Source organism: Hippopotamus amphibius, chromosome 3 (assembly GCF_030028045.1).
Source record: "Hippopotamus amphibius kiboko isolate mHipAmp2 chromosome 3, mHipAmp2.hap2, whole genome shotgun sequence".
Taxonomy (NCBI): Eukaryota; Metazoa; Chordata; class Mammalia; order Artiodactyla; family Hippopotamidae; genus Hippopotamus; species Hippopotamus amphibius.
The window spans coordinates 144,884,253-144,911,480 of record NC_080188.1 but is presented as its reverse complement, the minus strand read 5'-3'; the positions used below and the strand labels follow the sequence as shown (position 1 = coordinate 144,911,480).

General features: G+C 36.7%; 1 protein-coding gene and 1 non-coding gene across 3 annotated transcripts in view; one reads left to right on the top strand and one right to left on the bottom strand.

The window, feature by feature from the left end:
• LIN9 (lin-9 DREAM MuvB core complex component) overlaps positions 1-27,228 on the top strand; it is a 106,931-nt gene that overhangs the window by 67,357 nt on the left and 12,346 nt on the right. The gene's annotated exons all lie outside the window — the stretch shown is intronic.
• LOC130850614 (small nucleolar RNA SNORD55/SNORD39) lies at positions 1,598-1,671 on the bottom strand. Its single transcript, XR_009052976.1, has one exon. It is a non-coding gene; the product is annotated as a small nucleolar RNA SNORD55/SNORD39 (small nucleolar RNA).

Sequence of the window (27,228 nt, the reverse complement as noted above, 5' to 3'; positions counted from 1 at the left end):
TCATCCATCCTCAAGTTGAACTACCTTTGTTATACAACAACTTCCCACTGGCTATCTATTTTACAGTTGGTACTATATATATGTCTGTGCTACTCTCTCGCTTCGTGTCAGCTTCCCCTTCACCCCCCGCCCCCTCCCAAGCCTCGAGTTCTCCAGTCCATTCTCTGCATCTACGTCCTTGTTCTTGTCACTGAGTTCATCAGTACCATTTTTAGATTCCGTATATGTGAGTTAGCTTACAATATTTGTCTTTCTCTTTCTGACTTACTTCACTCTGTATGACAGACTCTAGGTCTGTCCACCTCATTACATATAGCTCCATCTCATCCCTTTTTATAGCTGAGTAATATTCCATTGTATATATATGCCACATCTTCTTTATCCATTCATTTGTTGATGGGCATTTCAGTTGCTTCCAGGCCTGGCTATCGTAAATAGTGCTGCAATAAACATTATGGTACATGTTTCTTTTGGGATTATGGTTTTCTTTGGGTATATGCCCAGTAGTGGGATTACTGGATCATATGGTAGTTCTATTTGTAGTTTTTTAAGGAACCTCCAAATTGTTTTCCATAGTGGCTGTACCAACTTACATTCCCACCAACAGTGCAGGAGAGTTCCCTTTTCTCCACACCCTCTCCAACATTTGTTGTTTCCAGATTTTGTGATGATGGCCATTCTGATTGGTGTGAGGTGATACCTCATTGTGGCTTTGACTTGCATTTCTCTGATGATTAGTGATGTTGAGCATCTTCTCATGTGTTTGGTGGCCATCTGCATGTCTTCTTTGGAGAAATGTCTATTTAGGTCTTCCACCCATTTGTGGATTGGGTTATTTGCTTTTTTGGTATTAAGTTGCGTAAGCTGCTTGTATATTTTGGAGATTAATCCTTTGTCCGTTGTTTCATAGGCAACTATTTTTTCCCATTCTGAGGGTTGCCTTCCAGTCTTGTTGATGGTTTCTTTCGCTGTGCAAAAGCTTTTAAGTTTCATGAGGTCCCATTTGTTTATTCTTGCTTTTATTTCCATGATTCTAGGAGGTGGGTCAAAAAGGATCTTGCTTTGATGAATTGTCATAGAGTGTTCTGCCTGTGTTTTCCTCTAGCAGTTTTATAGTGTCTGACCTTACATGTAGGTCTTTAATCCATTTTGAGTTTATTTTTGTGTATGGTGTTAGGAAGTGTTCTAATTTCATTCTTTTACATGTTGCTGTCCAATTTTCCCAGCACCACTTATTGAAGAGGCTGTCTTTTTTCCATTGTATACTCGTGCCTCCTTTGTCAAAGATAAGGTGCCCATATGTGTTTGGGCTTACTTCTGAGTTCTCTATTCTATTCCATTGATCTTCCTTTCTATTTTTGTGCCAGTACCATACTGTCTTGATCACTATGGCCTTGTAGTATGGTTTGAAGTCAGGAAGCCTGATTCCACCAACTCCATTTTTCCTTCTCAAGATTGCTTTGGCTATTCAGGGTCTTTTGCGTTTCTATACAAATCGTAAGATTTCTTGCTCTAGTTCTGTGAAAAATGCCATTGGTAATTTGATTGGGATTGCATTGAATCTGTAAATTGCTTTGGGTAGTACAGTCATTTTCGCTATGTTGATTCAAGGTTGGCTACCCCACAGCGCAGTCAGGAGGTCACAGCATTTCCAAGGTGTCATCATGCACAAGAAAGTTTTTTAATTATGTTGAAAGTCATAACTTGCTTATGAATTTTTAGGATGGCGAATAGATTTTATCTCAAGTACTATCTCCAGTTGATTGAAAATGGTTGCAAGGAAGTGTAAAAGTAAGGGAGAGCTCAGTGACTGGACTGGGGGCAAAAGGCTGTAGCTAATTACCGGTGTCTATCATGAATGCAGGAGTAGGGAGTTGTAACATTAGTCACCTCTTATATGGAATGGTCTGAGGGAGGTAAATAGGTGGACAGGTAGATACCTAAATGAATGAGGAAAAATCCTTTTAGGATTATGGAATCTTTTTTATCTGAACATGACTTCAAATTATCTAATTTGAACCCCTCATTTTTATAGAATTGAAAACTGAAGACCAAAGATGTCAAGGGATTTTAGTCTAAGATTATGCTGCTTGTCTCATTTAGTACTGAAAGAGGCTTCTTGGTCCCAGTTTAACTCATTTAGACATGATATAAAATTAGCATTGTCAGATGCACAGGCTATCAAAGAGTGAAAAAAATTAGCCATAACATATTGTATTTAATAATATTTTTGCATTAGCCTAGTGCAAAAATTTTATGTTTGCTTCTTTCCTACTGGATTCTAATTCTTATCTTGCTTTCCATCAGTTCTACTTCTACCCTTTATTTTGTGCCTTTTCAATGCTCCCCCACTACATTTCCTCTGATCATTTTATCATGTCTTCCATCTTGATGCATAATCAAATTATTTCACTTTCATATCACTAGCAAGGACTTTTCCCTGTATCTAGGCTTCACAACTTATAGTATTAGACTTGCCTTAGCTGAATTAGTGTTACCTACTTTTAAATAAAGGCCTGTTTTGATGTTGGCTTGGCTTCTTGGCACATGGAAACTTTGGAGAAATCTAACTGGCTTGATAGGCTTTATAATTTATTTTATTTATGATTAGAAATAATTCCTGTTATAAAAATTCAAATATTGTGAAACTGTTTAGTATATGGTATAAATATGTTTTTATGCTTAGCATATGGATTTCTTCTATACATATACTTTCATATGTTCTTTTGTTTTTCGAAGTATAATTGATTTGCAGTATTGTCTTAGCTTCAGGTATACAGCATATTGATTTAGTATTTTTGTCAGATTATATTCTATTATAGATTATTACAAGATAGTGGGTATAATTCCTGGTGCTGTACAGTATATTCTTATTGTTTATCTACTTTATATATGATAGTTTGTATCTGTTATTCCCATACCCCTGATTTATCCCTTCCCACTTTCCTCTCCTCTTTGATAACCACTAGTTTGTTTTCCATATCTGTGAGTTTCCTTCTGTTTTGCATACACATTCATTTGTATTGCATTTTAGATTCCACATATAAGTGATATTATACAGTATTTGCCTCCTCTGACTTATTTCACTAAACATAACATTCTCTAGGTCCATCCATGTTTCTGCAAATGGCTTTATTTCATTCTTTTTTATGACCAAGTAATACTCCGTGTGTGTGTGTGTGTGTGTGTGTGTGTGTGTGAGAGAGAGAGAGAGAGAGAGAGAGGGAGAGAGAGTGTGAGACACATCTTTGTAAACCAGTCACCTGTTGCTGGGCACTTGGGTTGCTTCCATGTCTTGGCTATTGCAAATAGTGCTGCTATGAACATTGGGGTGCATGTATCTTTTTTTTTTTTTTAAATAACAGATTCATTTATTTTTTAAAGAATGTATTTATTTATTTTATAAATTTATTTCTTAATTTTTTTATTTATTGGCTGTGTTGGGTCTTCTTTGCCGCGCGCAGGCTTTCTGTAGTTGCGGAGAGTGTGGGCTTCTCGTTGTGGTGGCTTCTCTTGTTGCAGAGCATGGGCTCATCATTAGTTGTGGCTCACAGGCTCTAGAGCGCAGGCTCGGTAGTTGTGACGCCTGGGCTTAGTTGCTTCGCGGCACATGGGACCTTCCCGGAGCAGGGATTGAACTCATGTCCCCTGCCTTGGCAGGCAGATTCTTAAGCACTGCGCCACCAGGGAAGCCCGCGTGTATCTTTTTGAATGGTTGTTTTCATTTTTCCGCATATATACCCAGGAGTGGAATTGCTGGATCACATGGTAGCTCTATTTTTAGCTTTTTGAGGAGTCTCCATACTGTTCTTGATAGTGACTACACCAGTTTGCATTGCTACCAACAGTGTATGAGGGTTCCTCCACACCCTCTCCTAACATTTGTCTTTTGTAGACTTTTTGATGATAGCCATTCTGACCAGTGTGATGTGATACCTCATTGTGGCTTTTTATTTGTTTGTTTTTTTGGTTTGTTTATTTATTTATTTATTTATTTATTTGTTTTTGGGTCTTTGTTGCTGTGAGTGGGCTTTCTCTAGTTGTGGTGAGCGGGGGCTACTCCTCATTGCGGCTCGCAGGCTTTTCATTGTGGTGGCTTCTCTTGTGGAGCACAGGCTCTAGGCGTACAGGCTTCAGTAGTTGCAGCATGTGGGCTCAATAGTTGTGGCTTGCAGGCTCTAGAGCACAGGCTCAGTAGTTGTGGCACACAGGCTTAGTTGCTCTGTGGCATGTGGGATCTTCCCAGACCAGGGATGGAACCCCTGTCCCCTGCGTTGGCAGGTGGATTCTTAACTACTGTGCTACCAGGGAAGCCCCTTCATTGTAGGTTTGATTTGCATTTCTCTAGTAATTAGTGATGTTGAACTCACATCTTTTCATGTGCCTATTAGCCATCTGCATGTCTTTGGAAAAATGTCTATTCAGATGCTCTATCCATTTTTGGATTGAATTGTTTGTTTGGTTTTTTTGGTATTGAGTTGTATGAGCTGTTTATGTATTTTGAATATTAACCACTTGTCAGCTGCATCATTTGCAAATATTTTCTCCCATTCCATAGTTTTTTTTTTTTTTTTCTTTTGTCAGTGGTTTCCTTTGCTATGCAAAAGCTTTAAATTTAATTAGGTTCCATCTGTTTATTTTTGCTCTTATTTCTTTTGCCTTAGGAGACTGATCCAAGAAAATATTGCTACAGTTTCTGTCAATGAGTGCTCTGCCTCTGTTCTCTTCTAGGAGTGTTATGGTTTCAGGGCTTACATTTAGGTCTTTAAACTATTTTGAGGGTTTTTTTTAATTTTGTTCTGTTTTTTGTGTATGGTGTGAAAGAGAATGTTCTACTCTTACTGTTTTACATGTGGCTGTCCAGGTTTCCTAGTGCCATTTGTTGAAGACACTGTCTTTTCTCCATTGTATAGTCTTACCTCTTTTGTCATAGATTAATTTATCACAGGTGTGTGGGTTTATTTCTGGGCTCTATTAGGTTTCATTGATCTATGTGTCTGTTTTTGTGCCAGTACCACACTGTTTTGATTACTGTAGTATATAGTGTGAAGTCTGGGAGTATTATACATCCAGCTTTCTTCCTTTTTTTGAGGATTGCTTTGACAATTAGGGGTCTTTTGTGATTTCTTATAAATTTTAGGATTTGTTGTAGTTCTGTGAAAAAGGTCCTCGGTATTTTGATAGGGATTGCATTAAATCTGTAGATTGGTTTGGCTTGTATGCCCATTTTAATAATATTAATTCTTCTAACCCAGTAGCACAGAATATCTTTCCATTTCTTTGAATCATCTTCCTCAATGTTTTATAGTTTTTGGAGAATAGGTCTTTCATCTCCTTGGTTAAGTTTATTCCTAGAGTTTGTTTGCTTTTGATGAGATTTTAAACAGGATTTTTTTTTTTTTAACTTTCTGATATTTCATTATTAGTATATAGAAATGCAATATATTTCTATATATTAATCTTGTATCCTACAGCCTTGCCAAATTCATTTATTAGTTCTAATAGTTTTTGGGTGGAGGCTTTAGGGTTCTCTATAGAATATTGTGTCATCTGCAGATAGTGACAGTTTTATCTCTTCCCTTCCAATTTGGATACATTTTATTTCTTTTTCTTTCTGATTGCTGTGTCTAGGACTTCTGATACTATTTCCTGAATTTAGCGGGCAGGCTTTCAGCATTTCACTGTTGAGTATTGTGTTGGCTGTGGGTTTGTCATAAATGGCCTTTATTATGTTGAGATATGTTGCCTGTATACCCACTTTGATGAACTGAATGGATGTTGAATTTGTCAAATGCATTTTCTGGATCTGTTAAGATGATCATGTGATTTTCATCTTTCTTTGTTTGTTTGTTAAAGTGGTGTATCACATTGGCTGATTTGCGTATGTTGAACCATCCTTGTGACCCTGGGGTAAATCCAACTTGATTATGGTGTATGATCCTTTTTTATGTCATTGGATTAGGTTTGCTTATATTTTGTTGAGGATTTTTGTGTCTATATTAGTCAAAGATAATGAGCCGTAATTTTCCTTTTTTGTAGAGTCTGTGATCTTGATATCAGGGTAATGATGGCCTCATAAAATGAATTTGGGAATGTTCTCTCCTCTTCAATTTTTTTGGAATAGTTTGAGAAGGATAGGTAGAAGTTCTTTACATGTTTGGTTGTCTGGTCCTAGACTTTTGTTTGCTAGGAGTATTTTAATTATAGATTCAGTTTCACTTCTAGTGATGGGTCTGTTCAAATTATGTTTCTTCTTGATTCAGTCTTGGCAAGCTATATGTTTCTAGAAATTTTTTATGTCTTCTGGGTTGTCCAATTTGTTGGTGTATAGCTATTCACGGTATTTTATGTCATTTTGTTTGTTTCTCTTTCGTATTTATTATTTCTCCTCTTTCATTTCTTATTGTGTTTATTTGGGTCCTCTCTCTTTTCTTCTTCTTTTTTTAGTAAATTTATTTATCTATTTATTTATTTATTTATTGGCTGTGTTTGGTCTTCATTCCTACACACGGGCTTTCTCTAGTTGCGGCACGTGGGGGCTACTCTTTGTTATGGTGCGCGAGTTCCTCATTGCCGTGGCTTCTCTTGTTGCAGAGCACGGGCTCTAGGTGTGCGGGCTTCAGTAGTTGTGGCACATGGGCTCAATAGTTATGGCTCATGGATTCTAAAGCACAGGCTCAATAGTTGTGGCACATGGGCTTTGTTGCTCCGCGGCATGTAGGATCTTCCTGGAGCAGGGGTGGAACTCGTGTCCCCCGCATTGGCAGGCAGATTCTTAATCACTGCACCACTTAGGAAGCCCTCTCTTTGCTTCTTGATGACAGCCTGGCTAAAGTTTATCAATTTTATTTGTCTTTTTAAATAACCAGCTCCTGGTTTCATTGATCTTCTCTATTGACTTGTTGGTCTCTATTTTATTTATTCTCTCTGATCTTTGTTATTTCCTTCCTTCTGCTGACTTTGGACTTTGTTCTTCTTTTTCTAATTCTTTTAGGTGGTAGATTAGGTTGTTTATGTGAGATTTTTTCTTATTCTTGGGGAAGGCCTGTATCACTGTGAACTTCTCTCTTAGAACTGTTTTTCCTGCATCCCATGGATTTGGAAAGTTGTGTTTTCATTTTCATTTGTCCTGAGATATTTTCTAATTTCCTCTTGAGTTCATCATTGACCCATTGGGATTGTTTGTTTGTTGGTTGGTTTGTTTTGTTTTGTTTTAGTAGCATGTTGTTTAGTCTCAATATGTTTGTTCTTTTCCTGGCTTTCTTTCTGTAGTTGATTTATAGTTTCATATTGTTTTGGTTGGGGGAAATGCTTGATATAATTTCCATCCTCTTAAATGTCTTGAGACTTGTTTTGTGGCCTAGTGTGTGATCTATCCTGGAGAATGTTCCATGTGCCCTTGAAAAGAATTATGTACATGTTCTGCTCTTTTTGGATGTAATTTCCTATAGCTGTCAATTAAGTCCAACTGGTCTAATCTGTCAGTTAAAACTGCTGTTTCCTTATTGATTTTCTCTCCATTGATGTAAGTGGAGTGTTAAAGTCCCCTACTATTATTATATTTTTGTCAGTTTCTCCCTTTATGTCTGTTAATATTTGCTTTATATATTTAGGTGCTCCTGTATTAGGTGCATGTATGTTAACAAATGTAATATTCTCTCCCTTTATCATTATATAATGTCCTTTGCTACTTGTTATAACCTTTCATTTAAAGTCTGTTTTGTCTAAGAATTGCTACCCCACTTTCTTATCATTTTTGTTTGCATGAAATATCTTTTTTAATCCCCTTGCTTTCAGTCTGTATGTGTCTTTTGCCCAGAAGTGAGTCTCTTATTAGGCGACATATTGAAGGGTTTTGATTTTTTTTTTTCCAATCAGCCACCCTGTCTTTTGGAGTGTTTAGTCCATTGACATTTAAAGTAATTATTGGTAGATACGTACTCATTGTCATTTTAATCATTGTTTTCCAGTTGTTTTTGTAGCTCTTCTTCGTTCATTTCTTCTTTTTTGTTTCTCCTGTTGTGGTTTGATGATCCCCTTTTATACTATGCTTAAGTTCCTTTCTTTTCGGTTTTTGTGTATCTATTGTAGGTTTTTGATTTGTAGTTACAATGAGGTTCATATATTTTGATCTATAATTATGTCTACTTGCTTTAAACTGATAATCATTTAAGTTCAAAAGCATTCTAAAAAGTTCTACGTTTTTCATTCCCCTCCTTTATACATACACACACACACATATATATAATTTTTTTTCCTTTTTTTTTTTTTTGGCTGCACTGCACAGCTTTTGGGATCTTAGTACCCTGACCAGGGATTGAACCCGGGGACCTGGCAATGAGAGCACTGCATCCTAACCACTAAACCACCAGGGAATTCCCCTTCATATGCTGTTTTTTGATGTCATATTTTACATTCATGCTTATCCCTTTACTCTTTATTGTAGTTATAGTTGCTTTTATAATTTTTTTTTAAATCTAGGTACTGTCTTATTTAAGTGATCTTCAATCCTTACTATATATTTGCCTTTCCTATTAGGGTTTCCCTTTTCTATGGATTGTTACTTCTTTTCCATTTAGAGAAGACCCTCCAACATTTCTTTTAGGGTAGATTAAGTATTGCTGAATTCTTTTAGTTTTTGCTTGTCTGAGATGTTCTTTATCTTACTTTCTATTGTAAATGATAATCTTTCTGGGTAGAGTCTCCTAGGTTGCATGTTTTTCCCTGTTAGGACTTTGAATATATTATGCAGAATTTCTGGTTTGCAGAATCTCTGCAGAGAAATCAGTTGATAGGCTTATAGTCATTCTCTTATATGTGACTCTGTTTTTCTCTTGCTGCCTTTAGGATTTTCTATTTATCTTTAACTTTTGCCATTTTAATTATGATATGTGTTGGTGTGGGTCTGTTTAGGTTCACCTTGTTTGGGGCCATACATGCTTCCTGTAGCTGGATATCTGTTTACTTCTTTATTTTATTATTATTATTTTTTTGGCTGCATTGGGTCTTCATTGCTGCACACAAGCTTTCTCTAGTTGTGGCAAGCGGGGACTACTCCTCATTGTGGTGTGCAGGCCTCTCACTGCAGTGGTTTCTCTTGTTCTGGTATATGGGCTCTAGGTGCATGGGCTTCAGTAGTTACAGCATGTGCGCTCAGTAGTTGTGGCACATGGCTTAATTGCTCCATGACATCTGGAATCTTCCTGGACCAGGGGTCAAACCCATGTTCCCTGCATTGGCAGGCAGATTCTTAACCACCATGCCAACAGGGAAGTCCTATTGGGTCTTCTTTATAGTTTCTAGTTCCTTGTTAAAATGATCTGTGCTTAGATTGTTTCTCTTTCTTAATTCAGTTAGCATTTTTATTACCAAATTTTTTTGGATGCACCACACAGCTTGTGGGATCTTAGTTCCCCAATAAGGAATCAAACCCAGCCCCTGCCAGTGAGAGTGCCAAGTCCTAAACATTGGACCACCAGGGAATTCCCATATTACCAAATTTTTTAATTCATTGTCTGATAGACTGATTATCTCTGTTTCATTATTTTTTTTTTCAGGTGTTTTCTCTTTTTCAGTTGAGAGTAGTTCCTTTGCCTTTTCATTTTACTTAACTTTCTCTGTCTCTATGAATTTGGGTGAAACAGTTAATCTGTTGTGGTCTTGAAGGGGTGTTTTTATGTGGGAGTGTCCCTTTATAGACTGCATCTACCCATTGTCTTTGGTGTGAAGGCTGAATTTTATGTGGATGCCTGCCACATCTTTCCTCAGGGTGTGCTGGCCACTGTCACCTCAATAGAAGGTGTTGCTGGTGTTGGAGGAGCTAGAGCCTGTGCAGAGTTCAAGACAGAATTTCCTCTCTGTTCAGTGGCCATTGCCACCCTGACAGGGCAGAGTCTGCTTCCAAGTTGCTTTGAAAATTACTTTCTAACAAAAATGGAATTGTATCATTATATATTGACTTATCTCAGTCTCTTAAAATTTCTGTATTGTGCCATAATTTAAGTAATCTATTAATGGATATTTGAATTATTTCCATTATTATAGTAAAATACTGCTACAGTAAATGTCCTTGTCAGTATAGTTTTGTGCATTTGTTTGTGTCTAGCTGTAAGATAAATTCTTAGAAAGTATAATGGGAGGTTCAAAATCTTTGAGCATTTTAAAGATTTAATTATACTTCTACTTTATGATGGTAGGTTGAACATATATTTTCTTCCTGTCCCTTACAATTCCACACAAAATAAGAAGTACAAAGAAAATAATAATAATAAATAGAATGCATGGAAACAGACTACTTAACATCGTATGAAAGATTTTTAAAAATTTTCTGACGTACCATTGGATGAAATAAAAAACCTTCGTTAAAAGAAGCTGCATTTTGGAAGCTTGAAGAGATTTCAGGCCAAGAGTTGCAGATATGATAGAGGAGTGCAAAAGTGAGATGCAGTACTTTAAAAGGAATTGATTCAATTTCTGTTTCTACATTCCTCTTCTTCATCCCAGTGATAAAATGTAAATGTGGCATTTACCCAAGTTAAAAGCAGAGAAAGAAACAGACACTTCTGTAAAGGATTTGAACATATGGCTTGGGAAAAGTTAACGCTACTTCTGCTTTTGGTAATGGTAGCCTAGATAATTTGGATTAATCTTCCTAATCCAAATAGTTGAGAATAGCTGTTTCCTCTGGAATAAAATGTAAAAATAAGCTGTCTGAAGACACTGGAGCATTAATAAGATATTAAAGAATTATAGGGATAGGATCTAGGAAGAGAAATAAACTCAGAAGGGGGGGAACCTGGTGTTAAGGATTACTTTTTCCTTAGGGACTTCTACAAGTTCCAGAAGGGGTAGCTGAGAAACTGAGAGATGTTCTCAAAAGGCTTACAGGGTTAGGAGGACAAAAATTAGAGTCCAGAGAACTAGCAAGCGTTGAGGGAAGCTGGTAAACCTTCCATGTTCTGGGTTGGAATCGCAAAAGGCTACATTGGCCCAGCTTCAAATAATCTTATCTCTGAAATTGAATTAGGATGATTATGAGCTTTAGGGCCCCAAGCAGCCCACTGGAAGTAAAAATAAGTTCTTAGAGGAATATAATATCATACTAGACCTGAAATTGTTTCTACAGTTTTTAACATAGTGTCTAATACTCAATTTTAAATCCCAGACACAATAGGAGACAAGATAACTGTAACAAAAACCGAAAGAAAATACGCACAGTGGGCAAATTACAGAGAATGGTATTTTTAGACATAGATTTTAAATGCATATTTTGTTTAAAGAGATGAGACAAAAAGGAGAATTTTCGAAGAGAACTGGAAACAGCAACAAAAAGGACCAATTGAAAACTCGAGAAATAAACTACAGTAATCAAAATTAAGAACTCAGTTGGGGGACTTCCCTGGTGGTGCAGTGGTTAAGAATCTGCCTGCCAGTGCAGGGGATACAGGTTCGATCCCTGGTCCAAGAAGATCCCACATGCTGCAGAAGAACTAAGCCCGTGTGCCACAACTACTGAGCCTGCACTCTAGAGCCGAAGAGCCACAACTGTGGATCCCATGTGCCACAACTACCGAAGCCCATGCGCCTAGAGCCCATGCTCCACAACAAGAGAAGCCCCTGTTTGCCATAACTAGAGAAAATCCACGACACAGCAACAAAGACCCAATGCAGCCAATCAATCAAAAGAAATAAAGAACTCAGTTGGTAGATATAACCACAGCAGATTAGGAACAGGTAAAGAGAGAGCTAGTAATTGAAAACAGATGAGAAGAAAATATCCAGAATTAAGCATGGGGAGAAAGATGGATAGAAAATACAGAATAGAGGATAAGATAAATAAGGGATATAGTGGGGAATCTAATATGTCTAACAGAGTAACAGAAGGAGAAGAAAAAGAGAATGGAACAGAAGGAATATTTTAAGAGCTGAGAACATTCCAAAACTGTCAAAAGACCACAGGCCACAAATTCAAGAACCCCCATGAATCCTAATGGAATAAATAAAAAGATAATGACTCCTAGACACATCACAGTAAAACTGCTGAAAACTAAACCCAAAATGAAAAGTATTTAAAGTACCCAGGGTAGGATGGAGGAGGGGAAGTACTTTCAGAAGAGTAACAATTTGTTTGACAACTGACCTCTCCACAGAAACCACAGAGGACAAAAGAGAATAGAATGACATCTTTATAGGGTTGAAATAAAATTATTGCCAACCTAGATTTCTATATACAGTGAAAATTCCTTGAAGGGTGAAGTTAATATAAGGACATTTGCAGACAAATTATAAAATTTGTTCCCAGAATACCTATACTAAAGAAAATAATCAAGGCTTTATTCAAGCAAGAAAAAAAAACAACCCCAAAAAAACCAAAAACTTGTTTTTTTAAGACACTTCAAGTTTCAAAAAGGAATGAAAAACAACAAGAAAGAATAAATATGTAGATTAGTCTAAGTGACACCATATAAAATACTAAAGTAGTATCTTGTGGCATTTAAGATGTAAACGTTTAAAAATATAATCCAACAGTTATCCATTGGCCATCGTAAGGGCTGTGTATACACATAGACTTTGATAAATTGAGGATATACATTTTAATCTCTAAGGCACTTATTAAAATAATAGTTAAAGATGAATAACTACCAAGCTAATCAGGAGGTGGCGGGCGAGGGAATGGAACAACAAAGTGTTCACTGAGCCTAACAGAAGGCAAGAAAGGAAAGAAAAAAAAATGACACCAAGCAGGTGGGACATATAGAAGGAAAATAATAGTAAGATGGTAAATTTAAATCTAAATATGTTGATAAATACTATTGAGGGGACTTCCCTGGTGGTGCAGTGGCTAAGAGTCCACCTGCCAATGCAGGGGACAAGGGTTCGAGTGCTGGTCTGGGAAGATCCCACATGCCGGAGCAGCTAAGCTCGTGCACCACCACTACTGAGCCTGCGCTCTAGAACTCATGAACCACAACTTCTGAAGCCTTCGTGCCTAGAGTGGGAGTGCACGTGCGCGCACACACACACATAATGGAATGCTGCTCAGCCTTAAAGAATGAAATGCTGCCATTTGTCACAACATGGATCAACCTAGAAGGTATTATGCTTAGTGAAATAAGTCAGATAGGGGAAGACAAATACTCTATGTTATCACTTATATGTGGAATCTAGAAAATAAAACAAACAAATGAATATAACAAAACAGAAACAGATACACAGACATAGAGAACAAACTAGAGATTACCAGTGGGGAAAGGGAAAGGGAGACAGGCAAGATAGAGGTAGGGGATTAAGAAGTACAAACTACTATGTATAAAATAAATAAGTAACAAGGATATATTGTACAACACAGAGAAATTTAGCCATTATTTTGTAATAACTTTAAATGGAGTATAATCTATAAAAGTATTGAATCACTGTTGTACACCAGAAACTACTATAATAATATTGTAAATCAACTGTACTTCAATTAGGACTTCCCTGGTGGTGCAGTGGTTAAGAATCTCCCTGCCAATGCAAGGGACACGGGTTTGATCCCTGGCCTGGGAAGATCCCACATGCTGCAGAGCAAGTAAGCCCATGTGCCACAACTACTGAGCCCACGTGCCACAACTGTTGAAGCCCACACACCTAGAGCCTGTGCTCCGCAACAAGAGAAGCCACCACTATGAGAAGCCTGTGTACCACAACAAAGAGTAGCCCCCACTCATCACAACTAGAGAGAAGCCTGCATGCAGCAACGAAGACCCAAAGTAGCCAATAAAATATTAATTAATTAAAAAAAAAAAAATTTTTAAAAAACAAACTGTACTTTAAAAAAAAAGCTCAGTTCTGTGATTCTTGCAAGTGACACATTTAATACAAAAGAATCCAGAAAGAGGGAGTTCAACTCGAGGATGGAAGATGCCTTAGAGGACTGGGATGGGGAGGGTGGGGGGGGAGTCTAGGGAGGGAGGGAATATGGGGATATGTGTATAAAAACAGATGATTGAACTTGGTGTACCCCCCAAAAAATAATAAATTAATTAATTAAAAAAAAAAAGAATCCAGAAAGAATAAAATTGTAAATCTATGAAAAGGTATATAATACAAACTTTAAAATAGTAGCAGAAGGGCTTATAACTATATTAATATCTGACAGTAAAATTCAGGGCAGTAGATATTACTAGATATAAAGAGGCATGCTTCTTAATGGTGAAAGGTTTACTTCACCATATCTTACTGGGGTGTAAAGAGGTGTGGTTCTTAGTGATGAAAGGTATAATTTCAAAATAATAACTTGAAATTTATATGTGCCTAATAACTTAGCCCCAAAATATATAAAGCAAAAATTGGCAAAACTCAAAGGAAGAAGACAAATCCACTGTTACAAGAACAAAATTTCCATACCCTGTTAGTAACTAATAAAACAAGTAAGCAAAATATCAGGGAGTTCACTGGTGATCCAGTGGATAAGACTTTATGCTTCCAATGCAGGAGGCCCAGATTCAATCCTTGGTCCGGGAACTAGTTGCTGCATGCATGCCATAACTAAGAGTTTGTATGCCTCAACTAAGGGGCTGCATGACACAACTAAAAGATCCAGCATGCCACAGCTAAAACCCAAAATAAATAAGTAAGTAAATAAATATCTTTTAAAAATCAGTAAGAACAGGGACTTCCCTGGTGGCGTAGTGGTTAAGAATCCACCTGCCAACACAGGGGACATGGGTTCAATCCCTGGTCCAGGAAGATCCCACATGCCACGGAGCAACTAAGCCCATGTGCCACAACTACTGAGCCTGCGCTTTAGAGCCCGTGAACCACAACTAATGAGCCCATGTGCCACAACTACTGAAGCCCATGAGAGTAGAGCCTGTGCTCCACAACAAGAAGAGTTCACACACCACAACAAAGAGTGGCCTCCGCTCGCCACAGCTAGAGAAAGCCCATGTGCAGCAGCAAAGACCCAACGCAGCCATAAATAAATAAATACATAAATAAATAAAATTTTTTTAAAAGAGGTAAGTGAGAACATACATTTGAGGGACTTCCCTGGTGGTACAGTAGTTAAGAATCTGCCTGCCAATACAGGGGACATGAGTTCGATCCCTTGTCTGGGAAGATTCCACATGCCGCAGAGCAACTAAGCCCATGTGCCACAACTACTAAAGCCTGCACACCTAGAGCCTGTGCACTGCAATGAAGAGGAGCCCCCACTCATGTCAGCTAGAGAAAGCCTGCACACAGCAACAAAGATCCAACGCAGACAATAAGTAAAAATAAATTTAAGAAAAGAAAAAGAACATAGATTTGAAAAACACAGTTAACAAACTTGATGTTATAGCATATGTAGGTGGTTGTACCTGCCAACTTCAGGATATCTATTATTTTCAAGCCCCCATCGGAATATTTACAAAAATTAGTTGTATGCTGGTCCTAAATCAAATTTCAGCAAATTGCAAAATTGTTAGAATTCTCCAGAATAAGTTCTGTGATCACAGTGCAAATAAACTTAGAAGTTAATCACCAAAGTATACCAAGAAAAAAAACTCATGCTTGAAAATTACAGAATGCAATGCTAAATAAACCATAGATCAAAGAATGAATTATCAAGGAATAGAAATGTTTTTCATTTAGTGGTTTTGAAAAATTATTTATATCAAATTGTTGGTATGCAGCCATGCCTATTTTAAAATAAAAAGCATGTTTAAGTTGAAGAAAGACCAAAAAAATCAGTGAATTAAGCGCCTGTCTCAAGAAGTTAGAATAAGGGCAACAAATTAAATCCGAAGAGAAAAATAATGAAATAGAAAACAAATCTAAAATAGAGATAACCAACAAAGTGACAGGTTGGTCTTTGAAAGACCTAATAAAATTGATAATCCTGGAAATGCTAATCAGGAAAGATACAAGTAACTAATATTAAGAAAGAAAGAGAGAACATCACTGTAGCACCTACAGACACAAAAAAGATCTTGAGCGGATACTGTTATTGAATTTTATGTGATTGAATTTTGCCCCCTCCAAATTCAGAAATTGGTGCCCAAACACCAGTGTGACTGTATTTAGAAAAGAAAGGGCCTTTAAGGAGGTATTTTGGGTAAATTAGTCCATAAAGTTGGGACCCAGATCAATAGGGCTGGTGTCCTTATAAGAAGAAGAAGAGATTCCAGAGATTTCTCCATGTGTGCACAGAAGAAGCCCATCTGAAGACACGAGAAGGCAGCCATCTATAAGCCAGGACGAAGGTTCTTAACAGAATCTATCCCTGCCAGCATCTTAATCTTGAACTTACGACCTTCAGAACTACAAAAAAAAATTATTTTTGTTATTTAAGCCACCCGGTCCATGGTATTCTGTTATAGCAGCCTGCACAGACTCATACATATTATAAACAGCTTCTTGTAAATATGTTTGAAAGTTGAGATGAAGGAGACAAATTCCTATAAAGATAGAACTTGCCAACATTGACATAATAAGAAATAGAAAGTCTGAATAGTCCTATCGCTACCTTATAAATGAATCTGTAATTTAAAACTTGACCACAAAGAACCTACAACCCCAGGTGAATTCTTCCATACCAGTGACTTCAACCAAGTATTTACCATTACCATAAACTTTCAAAACTTTTTGTAGAGAATAGGGAAAAAAAAGGAGCATTTTCCAGTTCATTTTGTAATGCTTGAATAATTTGGTATCAAAACCTAACAAAGAGGGACTTCCCTGCTGGCACAGTGGTTAAGAATCCACCTGCCAATGCAGGGGACACGGGTTCAATTTCTGGTCCAGGAAGATTCCACATGCCTTGGAGCAACTAAGCCCATGCACCATAACTATTGAGTCTGTGCTCTAGAGCCCGCAAGCCATAGCTACCGGAGCCCACCTGCCTAGAGCCCATGCTCTGCCACAAGAGAAGCCACCGCACTGAGAAGCCCATGCACTGCAACAAAGAGTAGCCCCCGCTCCACACAACTAGAGAAAGCCCACATGCAGCAATGAAGACTCAGTGCAGCCTGAATACATATATACATACCTCAGGCCTTATCATTAAAAAAAAAAAAAAGAAAAGAAAAAGCTAACAAAGATACTACAAAAGAGGGCTTCCTAGGTGGCGCAGTGGTTAAGAATCCACCTGCCAATGCACGGGACACGGGTTCGATCCCTGCTCCAGGAGGATCCCACATGCCGCGGAGCAACTAAGCCCATGCACCATAACTATTGAGCCTGCGCTCTAGAGCCCATGAGCCATAACTATTGAGCCCATGTGCCACAACTACTGAAACCCACATGCCTAGAGCCTGTGCTCTGCAACAAGAGAAGCCACAGCAATGAGGAGCCTGTGTACCACAATGAAGAGTATCCCCCGCTCACCACAACTAGAGAAAGCTGATGTGCAGCAATGAAGAGCCAACCCAGCCAATAAATAAATAAATTTATTTTTTTTAATTAAAAAAAAAAAGATACTACAAAAGAGAATAACTACTAGCCAATCTCATTCATGAATAGAGGTGACAGAATCCTAAGCAAAATAAATTAACAAATGGAAATTTTTTTTTTTTTTTGGCACACGGGCTTAGTTGCTCCACGGCATGTGGGATCTTCCTGGAGCAGGGATCGAACCCATGTCCTCTGCATTGGCAGGCGGATTCTTAACCACTGCGCCACCTAGGAAGCCTGGAAATTTTTTAATATATTTAAAAAAGTGTACATCATCACAGCCAATAGATTTACTTCAGGAATACAAGGATAGTTTAATATTCAGAAATAAATAACTGGAGTTTAGAGCCACAGAGGATGATGATAGTCTCCACAGACAAATTATGAAAACAATATAAAGCCTGGAAACTAGGATGACCTAGATATCCAGAAACTCCTCCATTAGTTATTTTTACAAGAAAATTTAATATGGATAGGCTATTTCCAGTGGGATGGTGGGTTCAGAGAACATACCAGTGTTAAGCAAAATGTCAAAATTCATAAGCGTTAAAGCATTACTTCAAAAACTAGGAAGTCTAATGATGTCCAAAGAAAATATGAAACTTCCACAGGCATTTGTAGAACAGACAGACAACAGTTGATTTTAGAGGATCTCCAACTTACTATCTTGGTTTTTACAGTGCAAAACACATTTAATAAGATTATTCTAACTGGTAAACATGACATGGTCATCGTGGTCATTCATTGGTAATAAAATATTTAAAACATGTACACTCATTATGTTTTCACACAACAGAAGGAAAATGTACCACTATATTTTTTTTCTCGTATCAAGGCACTGTCATTTAAACATAAAACTGGATTTCAGGTTTACAGGATGAGATCGAGGCAAGAAGTATCAGACTGCTTTAGAATAAAACTGTTTCCAAAAGAAGAAAAAGCATAAATCACATGCTTATTTGGCAAAAGAGTTGAAATTTAAATTGTTTAAGGTAGCAGGTAAAATGAATGCTGTTGCTAATCATATTGATTTTTGAAGAGTTGCTAACTGCTTTGTAGTATCAAGTATCTTCAGGATTGTTTGATACCTGTATTCATTAAAAACAAATGGTGGAGAAGAATGGATTTCTATCCAAAGTAGCTCCTTTGTATAACTTGCAACAAACATGGTAATTATTTGTTCATACCCTTTAACAAACCGTGTCCTTAAGTTTAACTGGAATCATCAAAAAGAAAATAGGTATATGATACTTAATTTGAGATTAGTTTTAAAAAGTAAAGTGTGGAAAGTATCTTCAGAGACTGTGCCATTTCTATTATATTGATGTAGTATATGTATAGTGCCTTGTAGAGGTAGTAAAAATCAAATTATATCCTTTAATCTTAACACACCTATTATTCTGCTTTGTATATTACTTGTAAGTTGGAATTTTGTGGAGCATTTCAGGGACAAATACAAATTATTCAGTTAGTTTAATTCCTTCGTTGCAGAAGGAAGAATCCCAGGTATTGTAAGGAGATTTTATTTTTAATATATCCAGAACTGTTATTTTTAAAAACCTTCAGAAGTATAGCAATACTTTCAGATTTATGGATAACAGATTTTCTTGGTATACATTTTTTCCTAACCTTTCTGTGACGTGTCAGGTTAGTGACATTGAACTACTTTAACATTTACGTTATTCCCAAGTGATTTTAGCACTGACTAGGAATAATTTTATCTATCCTATCCCTACTCAGCCTCTGCCCTAACAAATATTTAATTTTATTTAATTAATTTAACTTAATTTTGAAGCTGATAGCTAATTTCTATTCTATTTACGAAAATGACCTGAGTAGTTCACTATTTTTCACCTTAAAGAACTGAAATACGGGCTTCCCTGGTGGTGCAGTAGTTAAGAATCCACCTGCCAATGCTGGAGACATGGTTGGATCCCTGGGCCAGGGGGATCCCACATGCCATGGAACAACTCAGCCTGCAACGAAGCACAACTAGAGAAAGCCCGTGCACAGCAATGAAGACCCAAAGCAGCCAAAAATAAATAAATAAAATAATAAAATAAATGTTAAAAAAACAAAAACAAAAAACTTAAATTGCAAAAAAAAAACAAACACTAGACCTACTACTTTGTCCAAAGTATATTTTCTGATGGAGTTTGTTTAAAAAATGGAACATTGATCTGATAAAGTCTCCTTTAATTTTGGAAAACTTTATTGTTTATTTCATACTTTATCCAGCAAAAGCACACTAAAGGAAAGTTGTCAAAATATGAAACTAGATGTTCAAACTTTCAATTTGTAAAGCAAAGGGAGGAATATTACTTTAAAATATTTTAGTCACTTCTATGATGCAACAAGGACAGATTTCCCAGTCGCACACCTGAGAAGTTTTTATCAACTTCATTCAGAGTTAAGCTTTGAGCTACCTTTTCTTGTCCAGATTATATAGTATATTGAAGTCAGTGAAAGTTTGTCTAAGCTTATTAACTTCAATATGCCTTTTCTATTTTGGATTATTAAAATATTTTTAAATATACAAACAGAGCATCCACATACAAATTAATAGTGCATGTGGAATTTATTAAAATAGATTTGAATCACCTCAACACTATATAAAAGTAGATATTGAACTAGCAGTCTCAGTCAGTCTCTAATAGTTGCTTTTCCACTTTGGAAATTTGTCTGGTCATACATGGACATTAATAATAATTCAAGAGTAGGAAGGAGGATTTATCCTTGAGAGTTCTGTCTTAACCATTTTTAAAACCATGTATTAATGACTTTGGAAAACTCTTTATACTATGTTCTCTGTACTCCTTCCCTCTCTCCATCTACCACTGTTAAAATTGGTCTTCTCTTGCCCTGAATATGTTGTTGAAATTCTTACTATGTTTGTTAGTCCTCTTTTATTTTTGAGATTATAAATCTCTGCAGAAATTTGCTTACTAGTTAACCAGTCCTGAAAGTAGAACACATCCAAAAAAAAAAAAAAAAAGTAGAGTCCATTTTATGTGCCGCATTCAACCTGTATGTGACAACCTAAAGCACATTAGTTGATTATATAGGAGGGATTGATAGGAAACCATGTTTAATTGTAGTAACTTATTTAAAAGGGCAGGTTTATAAAATAACAGCCTTATTGAGGTATTATTCGCATACCATACAACTCACCCATTTACAGTAAGTGGACAATTCCATGGTGTTTAGTTTACAGTTCAATTCACAGGTTGCGCAGGCTCATCACAGCCAATTTTAGAACATTTTCATTATCCCAAAAAGAAACTGTATTTTCTCACAGCCACTCCTCATTTCACCTCAAGCCACCCCCCACCCCAAACCTAGTCAGTCGTTAATCTAATTTCTGTCCCCCTGTTCTGGACATATAATATAGATGGAATCATGTAATATATGATCATTTGTGACTGTTTTCTTTCATGTAGCTTAACACTTTTTTTTTTTTTAATTAGCCACGCAGCTTGTGGGATCTTAGTTCCCCAACCAGGGGTCCAACCCAGCCCCTAACAGTGGAAGCACAGAGTCCTAACCACTGGACCACCAGGGAATTCCCAGTACTTCTTTTTATTGCCAAATAATATTCCATTTTATGGACATACCACATTTTATTTATCCATTCATCAGTTGAGGGACATTTGGGTTGCTTCCCCTCTGGCTGTCATGAGTAATGCAACTATGAACATTCATGCACAGGTTTTTGTGTGGACGTGTATTTTCATTACTCTTAAGTAGGTGTCTAAAAGTGGATTTGCTGAGTCATATGTTAACTCAATGTTTAACCTTTTGAGTTTTCCAAAAAGACAGGTCTGATGCAGTTTTCCTTTACCTGTTTTATAAAGTGGCCAAACTTGTAAGAGTGTGTTATTAACCTTTAAATGAACTATAAAACTACCTTAGGTACTTGTTTAAAAGACTAGGAGGTGAGACTCTTGAAGATAATCACTTGTTAATTTTTAAAAAGTTTTAAGTGAAATTTATCAGGTAAGAAAGTAAAGAAGGGGAGTTCCCTGGTGGCCTAGTGGTTAGGATTTTGGGCTTTCACTGCCGTGACGTGGGCTCAATTCCTGGTGGAGGAACTGAGATCCCACAAGCTGCACAGTGTGGCCAAAAGAAAAGAAAAGGAAAAGGAAAGAAAATCTCAATGGATGCAGAAAAACCATCTTACAAAATTAAACATCTCTTCATGGTGGAAAAGCAAATATTCTTATCAAACTAGGAATAGAATGAAAATTCCTTAACCTGATAGAGAATATTTACCAAGAAAACTTAGAGCAAATATCATACTTATTAGTGAAGTGTTAAAAACTTTCTCTTTAAGACTGGGAATGAGATAAGGGAGCCTACTATCACAGTTTTTACTCAGTAGTACACTGGAGGGCCTAGCCAGTGTAATAAATCAAGAAAGTGAAGTAAGAGCTATAAAATTTAGAAAGGAAGAAATAAGACCATTTTATCCACAGATGATGTGCTTGTGTGCCTAGAAAATGTAAGAGAATCTGCAGACAAATCATTAAAATTAATAAGTGAGTTTAGCAAGGTTGCTAGATTCAAGGTCATTTTTTTTAAGCAGTTATGTTTCTATATGTCAGCAATAAACAGTTAGAAAATGAAATTTCAAAAAATACCATTTAAAACTACATACCTTGAAATAAATATAACATAAGATGTATTAAGCTTCTCTATAGATAACTATTAAATGTTGCGATAAAGAAGACCTCAATAAAAAGAGAGATTACACCGCGGTTACACTCAGTCTTTGGATAAATTTGGTGGAAATTGACCCTTTTACAAAAAATAGTGTCTGAAATCATGAATATGAATCTCTCTCTTTTTATTTAGGTCTTCTTTAGTTTATCTCAACATTTAATTTTGAAAAGCAGTAACCTCGGTAGTGATCAGAGAAATGCAGATTAATACCACCATGAGATACCACTCACACGCTCTGAACTAACTACAGATACAACACAACAGTGTGGATGCATCTCACAAACTTAATGTTAACTTAAAGAAGCCAGTAACAGAACACTACATATATTGTATGATTGTATTTTATATAAAGTTCCAAAACTATAATGTTTTATGTCAAGATAATGGTTACTTTGGAGAGAGATGAAGAAGAGTTGATTGTAGGGTGACACGTAGGGCTTCTGGGGCACTAGCAATGTTCTGTTGTTTGATCTGGGTGGCTTTTCCCCATGATCATGTTGTTGAGGTATCATTGATGTACAATAAACTATACTTGTTTAAAATGTACAATTTAATGAGATATATTTGTGTGTGTATACATTCACATATGCATCTATGAAACCATCACCACAAGTGAGATTACAAATATTTGTATCTTCTCCCTTCCCCCCCCAGATTTCCTGAAGCCCTTTTGTAATTCATCCCTCCCTCTACTCCAGGCTCCAGCAACTACTGATCTGACTTTTGTCATTATAAATTTATTATATATTTTCTAGAATTTTATATAAATGGAGTCATACAGTATGTACTCTTTTTTTGCCTGGCTTCTTTCAATCAGTATAATGAGTTTTGATTCACCTTCTTGGTTGCAAGTTTCAAAGTTCACACAACATTGTTCTTTCCTTTTTATTGTAAGTAGTATCTCATTGTACGGCTATACCACAATTTGTTTATCCATTCACCTGTCTATGGACATTTGGATTATTTACAGTTTTTAGCTCTTACAAATGAACATTCATGTGCAAGTCTTTGCATGGACATGTGTTTTCATTTCTCACGGATCATGTGGCAGATGCGCATGCTTAACTTTTTAAGAACTGCTGTTTTTACACAGGTGTTTGCTTTGTGATAATTTCTTGAATTCTACATTTATATTTTGTGCACTTTTCTCCATGTGTGTTATACTTCTCAATTTTTAAAAAAGTTTTCTAGCATGAAGTTATACCTGGGAGATCTCATTCTCACATTTAGGGAGCCCACAGCCTGACAGGTTACCCTTTCTCCATTCACCCCAAATCACAACCTGACAGTTGACATATCCCATTATGTATATTGCATTATATAGTTACATTTCCAAGGAAACCCATAGAGGCTGCCCATTCCTTTTTTAAATATGAATAAAGAACCAAAGATCACTGGCCATACTGGCATGTGGGATCTTAGTTCCCGGACCAGGGATCAAACCTGCATCTCCTGCATTGGAAGGCGGATTCTTAACCACTGGACCACCAGGAAAGTCTCTACAGATGATTCTTGAATATGTTAAAAGGTGGTCAAAGTTAGTCACAATTAAGAGAAACGATTAAAAATATACCAAGATCCTACTTTTTACCATGAGACTGGCAAAAATTAAAAGTTGTAACAAAACATTATTGGTAAGACTGAGGCATTCTTACAAATGAATTAGTACATCTTCTATGAAAGGCGTTTTGTCAGTATCTATTAAAATTAAAAATACGCAAGCCCTTTGATTTAGTGATTGCATTTCTAGGAACTTCTCCTACAGAGATATCTTCCCTTGACCAAAATGAGTACACAGGTACCCACTGCAGCATTGTTTGCAGTATCTAAAGACTGGAAACAACCTGAGTGTCCAACAGTAAGGAACTGGTTAAATTTGTAATACATTCTACAGTGTAACACTGTGCAATTCTAGACTAAAAGGGAAGGTTTTTGTAGAATACTTGGTACAGAACGATCCTTAAGATATAGGTCTAGTGAGAAAGGCAAAGTGCTGAACATGTATATGATATGTTCCCATTGTTTAGGAAAAATAATAGTGGGGTTGGGAGAGCAAAAAAGATATGCATATTTTTCCTTGAATATATATAGACTCTGGAAAGATGCTGAAGAAACTGATCATAATAGTTTCTTCTGAAGAGAAAAAGTGAGCAAGCAACTAGAGGCTGAGTTAGGAGGGGGAGACTTAACTTTAAAATTTTAAATCATGGAAATGTATTTTCTATTCCAAAATTTTTTAAATTTTTTAAAGTTAATTAATGTATTTATTTTGGCTGCGTTGGGTCTTCATTGCTACATGCGGGCTTTCTCTAGTTGCGGCGAGTGGGGGCTACTCTTCGTTGCGGTGCACGGGCTTCTCATTGCAGTGGCTTCTCTTATTGCAGAGCATGGGCTCTAGATGCACGGGCTTCAGTAGTTGTGGTGCATGGGCTTAGTTGCTCCGTGGCATGTGGAATCTTCCTGGCCCAGGGATTGAACCCAAGTCCCCTGCATTGGCAGGCGGATTCTTAACTACTGCACCACCAGGGAAGTCCCCAGTATACAATAAATAAAAGTTAAAAATATTTTCAATAGAAGGTTAAGAAGGGAGAGTTGAAGAACTCTTCCAGAATGTATAATTGAAAAATAAAGATGGAAAATATGAGAGAAAAATTAAGAGAGACACAGGATCAATCCAGAAAGATCCAAAAGGTCCAATAGGATACTCAGAAAGGCAGCACAGAGAAAATGGAGGAGGGGGGATGGTGAAGAAAACTTCTCACAACTGAAGAAGAAAGTGGCCTAGCTCATTGTTAATTCTTTATGTTGACTCAGTAATTTTCCTCCATTGGTCTTAATTTTGCCCTCTGAAAGTATTAAAATCTTATGATTGGTAAGATATTAAAATACTTGAAGACAGCTTACACCTCATCCATCTTCTGTACCTTTTCATCAGATTTGTAAATTTTCAAATAAAGCATTAGTGAGGAACTGCCTAGGTGGCACAGTGGGTAAGAATCTGCCTGCCAGTGCAGGGGACACGGGTTCGATCCCTGCCCCAGGAAGATACCACATGCCGCGGAGCAACTAAGCCTGTGCGCCACAACTATTGAGCCTGCACTCTAGAGCCCGTGAGCCACAACTATTGAGCCCATATGCCGCAACTACTGAAACCCATGTGCCTAGAGCCCGTGCTCTGCAACAAGAGAGGCCACCGCAATGAGAAGCCTGCACACCACAACGAAGAGTAGCCCTCCCTTGCCGCAACTAGAGAAAGCCTGTGTGCAGCAACGAAGACCCAATACAGCCAATAAAATAAATAAATAAATAAATAAAAAATTTTTAAAAAAGCATTAGTGAATACGTGGAGAAGTGGGCACACTCTTACAATGTAGGTGGCAAGATAAGTTATCAGAGTCTTTTTGGAAGGCAGCTTGGCCAAATTGATGAGCCAGCAGTTCTATTTCTAGAGCATCATTCTGGAGAATTAATTGTGTATATGCACAAAGGTGTGCATACAGGAGTGTTTATTGCAGCATTGTTTGCAATAGCAAAAGAAAAAAAAGATGGAAACAATACATCCATCTAAAGAGGAGTGGTTAAATAAATCATGGTACAGCCATTCTTTTGGAGCACTATATAGTTCTTAAAAGCAGTACGCTAGATCTATCTGTGTCAACATGGAAAGCTCTCTAAGACACATTAACTGGACAAATTGTAGAGTACTATTTATAGTAGGATCTCATTGTTATAAAGAGCTATACATATATGTGTATAAAATGCCTTGAGAAAGTGACTGGAAAGCTGCAGACCGAACTTGACAGTGCCTTGGAGGGGCAGTGTAGGGTAGACACAGATAAGTGACTAGGAACCTTCTTGTTATGCTCTACTTTTATATTGTTTTTTGTCACAATGAGAATATATCATGGACTACTTCTGTTTATAGATATTTTCCAGTTTATTTTTAAAAGATCCCTGTCCCTTGAGCCATTTTTTCTGTTACATGATTTTGAATCCCTTTATAATTCTGCTGCTTCTCCTCCGGCTGCTATTCTAGTTTGTCTTAAAATGTGGAGCCCAGATTGGATATACTATCCCAGATTAGGTTAGACTAACAATATAATAGAGTTATTATTAACCAGTATCTGGGCACTGTATGCTTGCTGTGTAGATTGACATTAGCCTATTAGAATAGTGACTTGTATAAATTTTTGGCCAACTAAAACCCCCACAGCCTTACACATGAACTGGTAAGTCTGGTATTTTCTATCTTATCCCATAAAAGAACATATATAGAATGTTTGCCTTCAACATCAGTTCATAGCCCCCCATAAAATCATTCATTACTTCGTTATGCCTTGTTTTTTGACCAAAGCTTATATTAGGTATTAAGTTATTTCGTATGGTTTAACCTACTATCTGACTTTATACCTCACCTTATTCGTGCAGAGCTAACTCAACATCATATTTTTACTTTTTAAAAAAATTTTAACTATGTGAATGTATTCATAAAATTACTGTTCTTATCGAATTTGATGTGTATTTTTCCTTCTCTTCATTTTTGTACATATAAGTAGCTGTAGAATATATACTCTTGGGGCTTGGGGGGTACATTTTTAAAATAAATGTTATACTAAGTTACATTCTGCTTTTCACTTCACAGTATCAGTAAATAGATCATCCTCTCCAATATTAGACATTATAAGATTTTAAATAGTTAGCAATTGTGGGTGAAAAACAAATAGCACATTGATTTGTTTTGTATTTCTAAGGCTACTAGTGGAATTGAACATCTTTTTATATGCTTGCTGGCCATATGTAGTTTTTTAACTTACGTTATAGTACAGAAATTTTAAATTTTAATATAGTCAGATATTTCAGTATTTTCCCTTTTCTAGCTTTTGGTTTTTATTAAAAATAGCTTTCCTACCTCTTATTCACAAACATGCTCCTATATTTTCTTGTAACAATTTTATAGTTTTTTTATAGTTACACCTAAAATGCATCCTAAAATTACTTTTCTGAATGATGTGAGCTAGAGATGTAACTATTTTTTTCCCCAAATAGCCATAGCCCCAATTTAATAATACTTTATCTTTTCCCACTGATTTG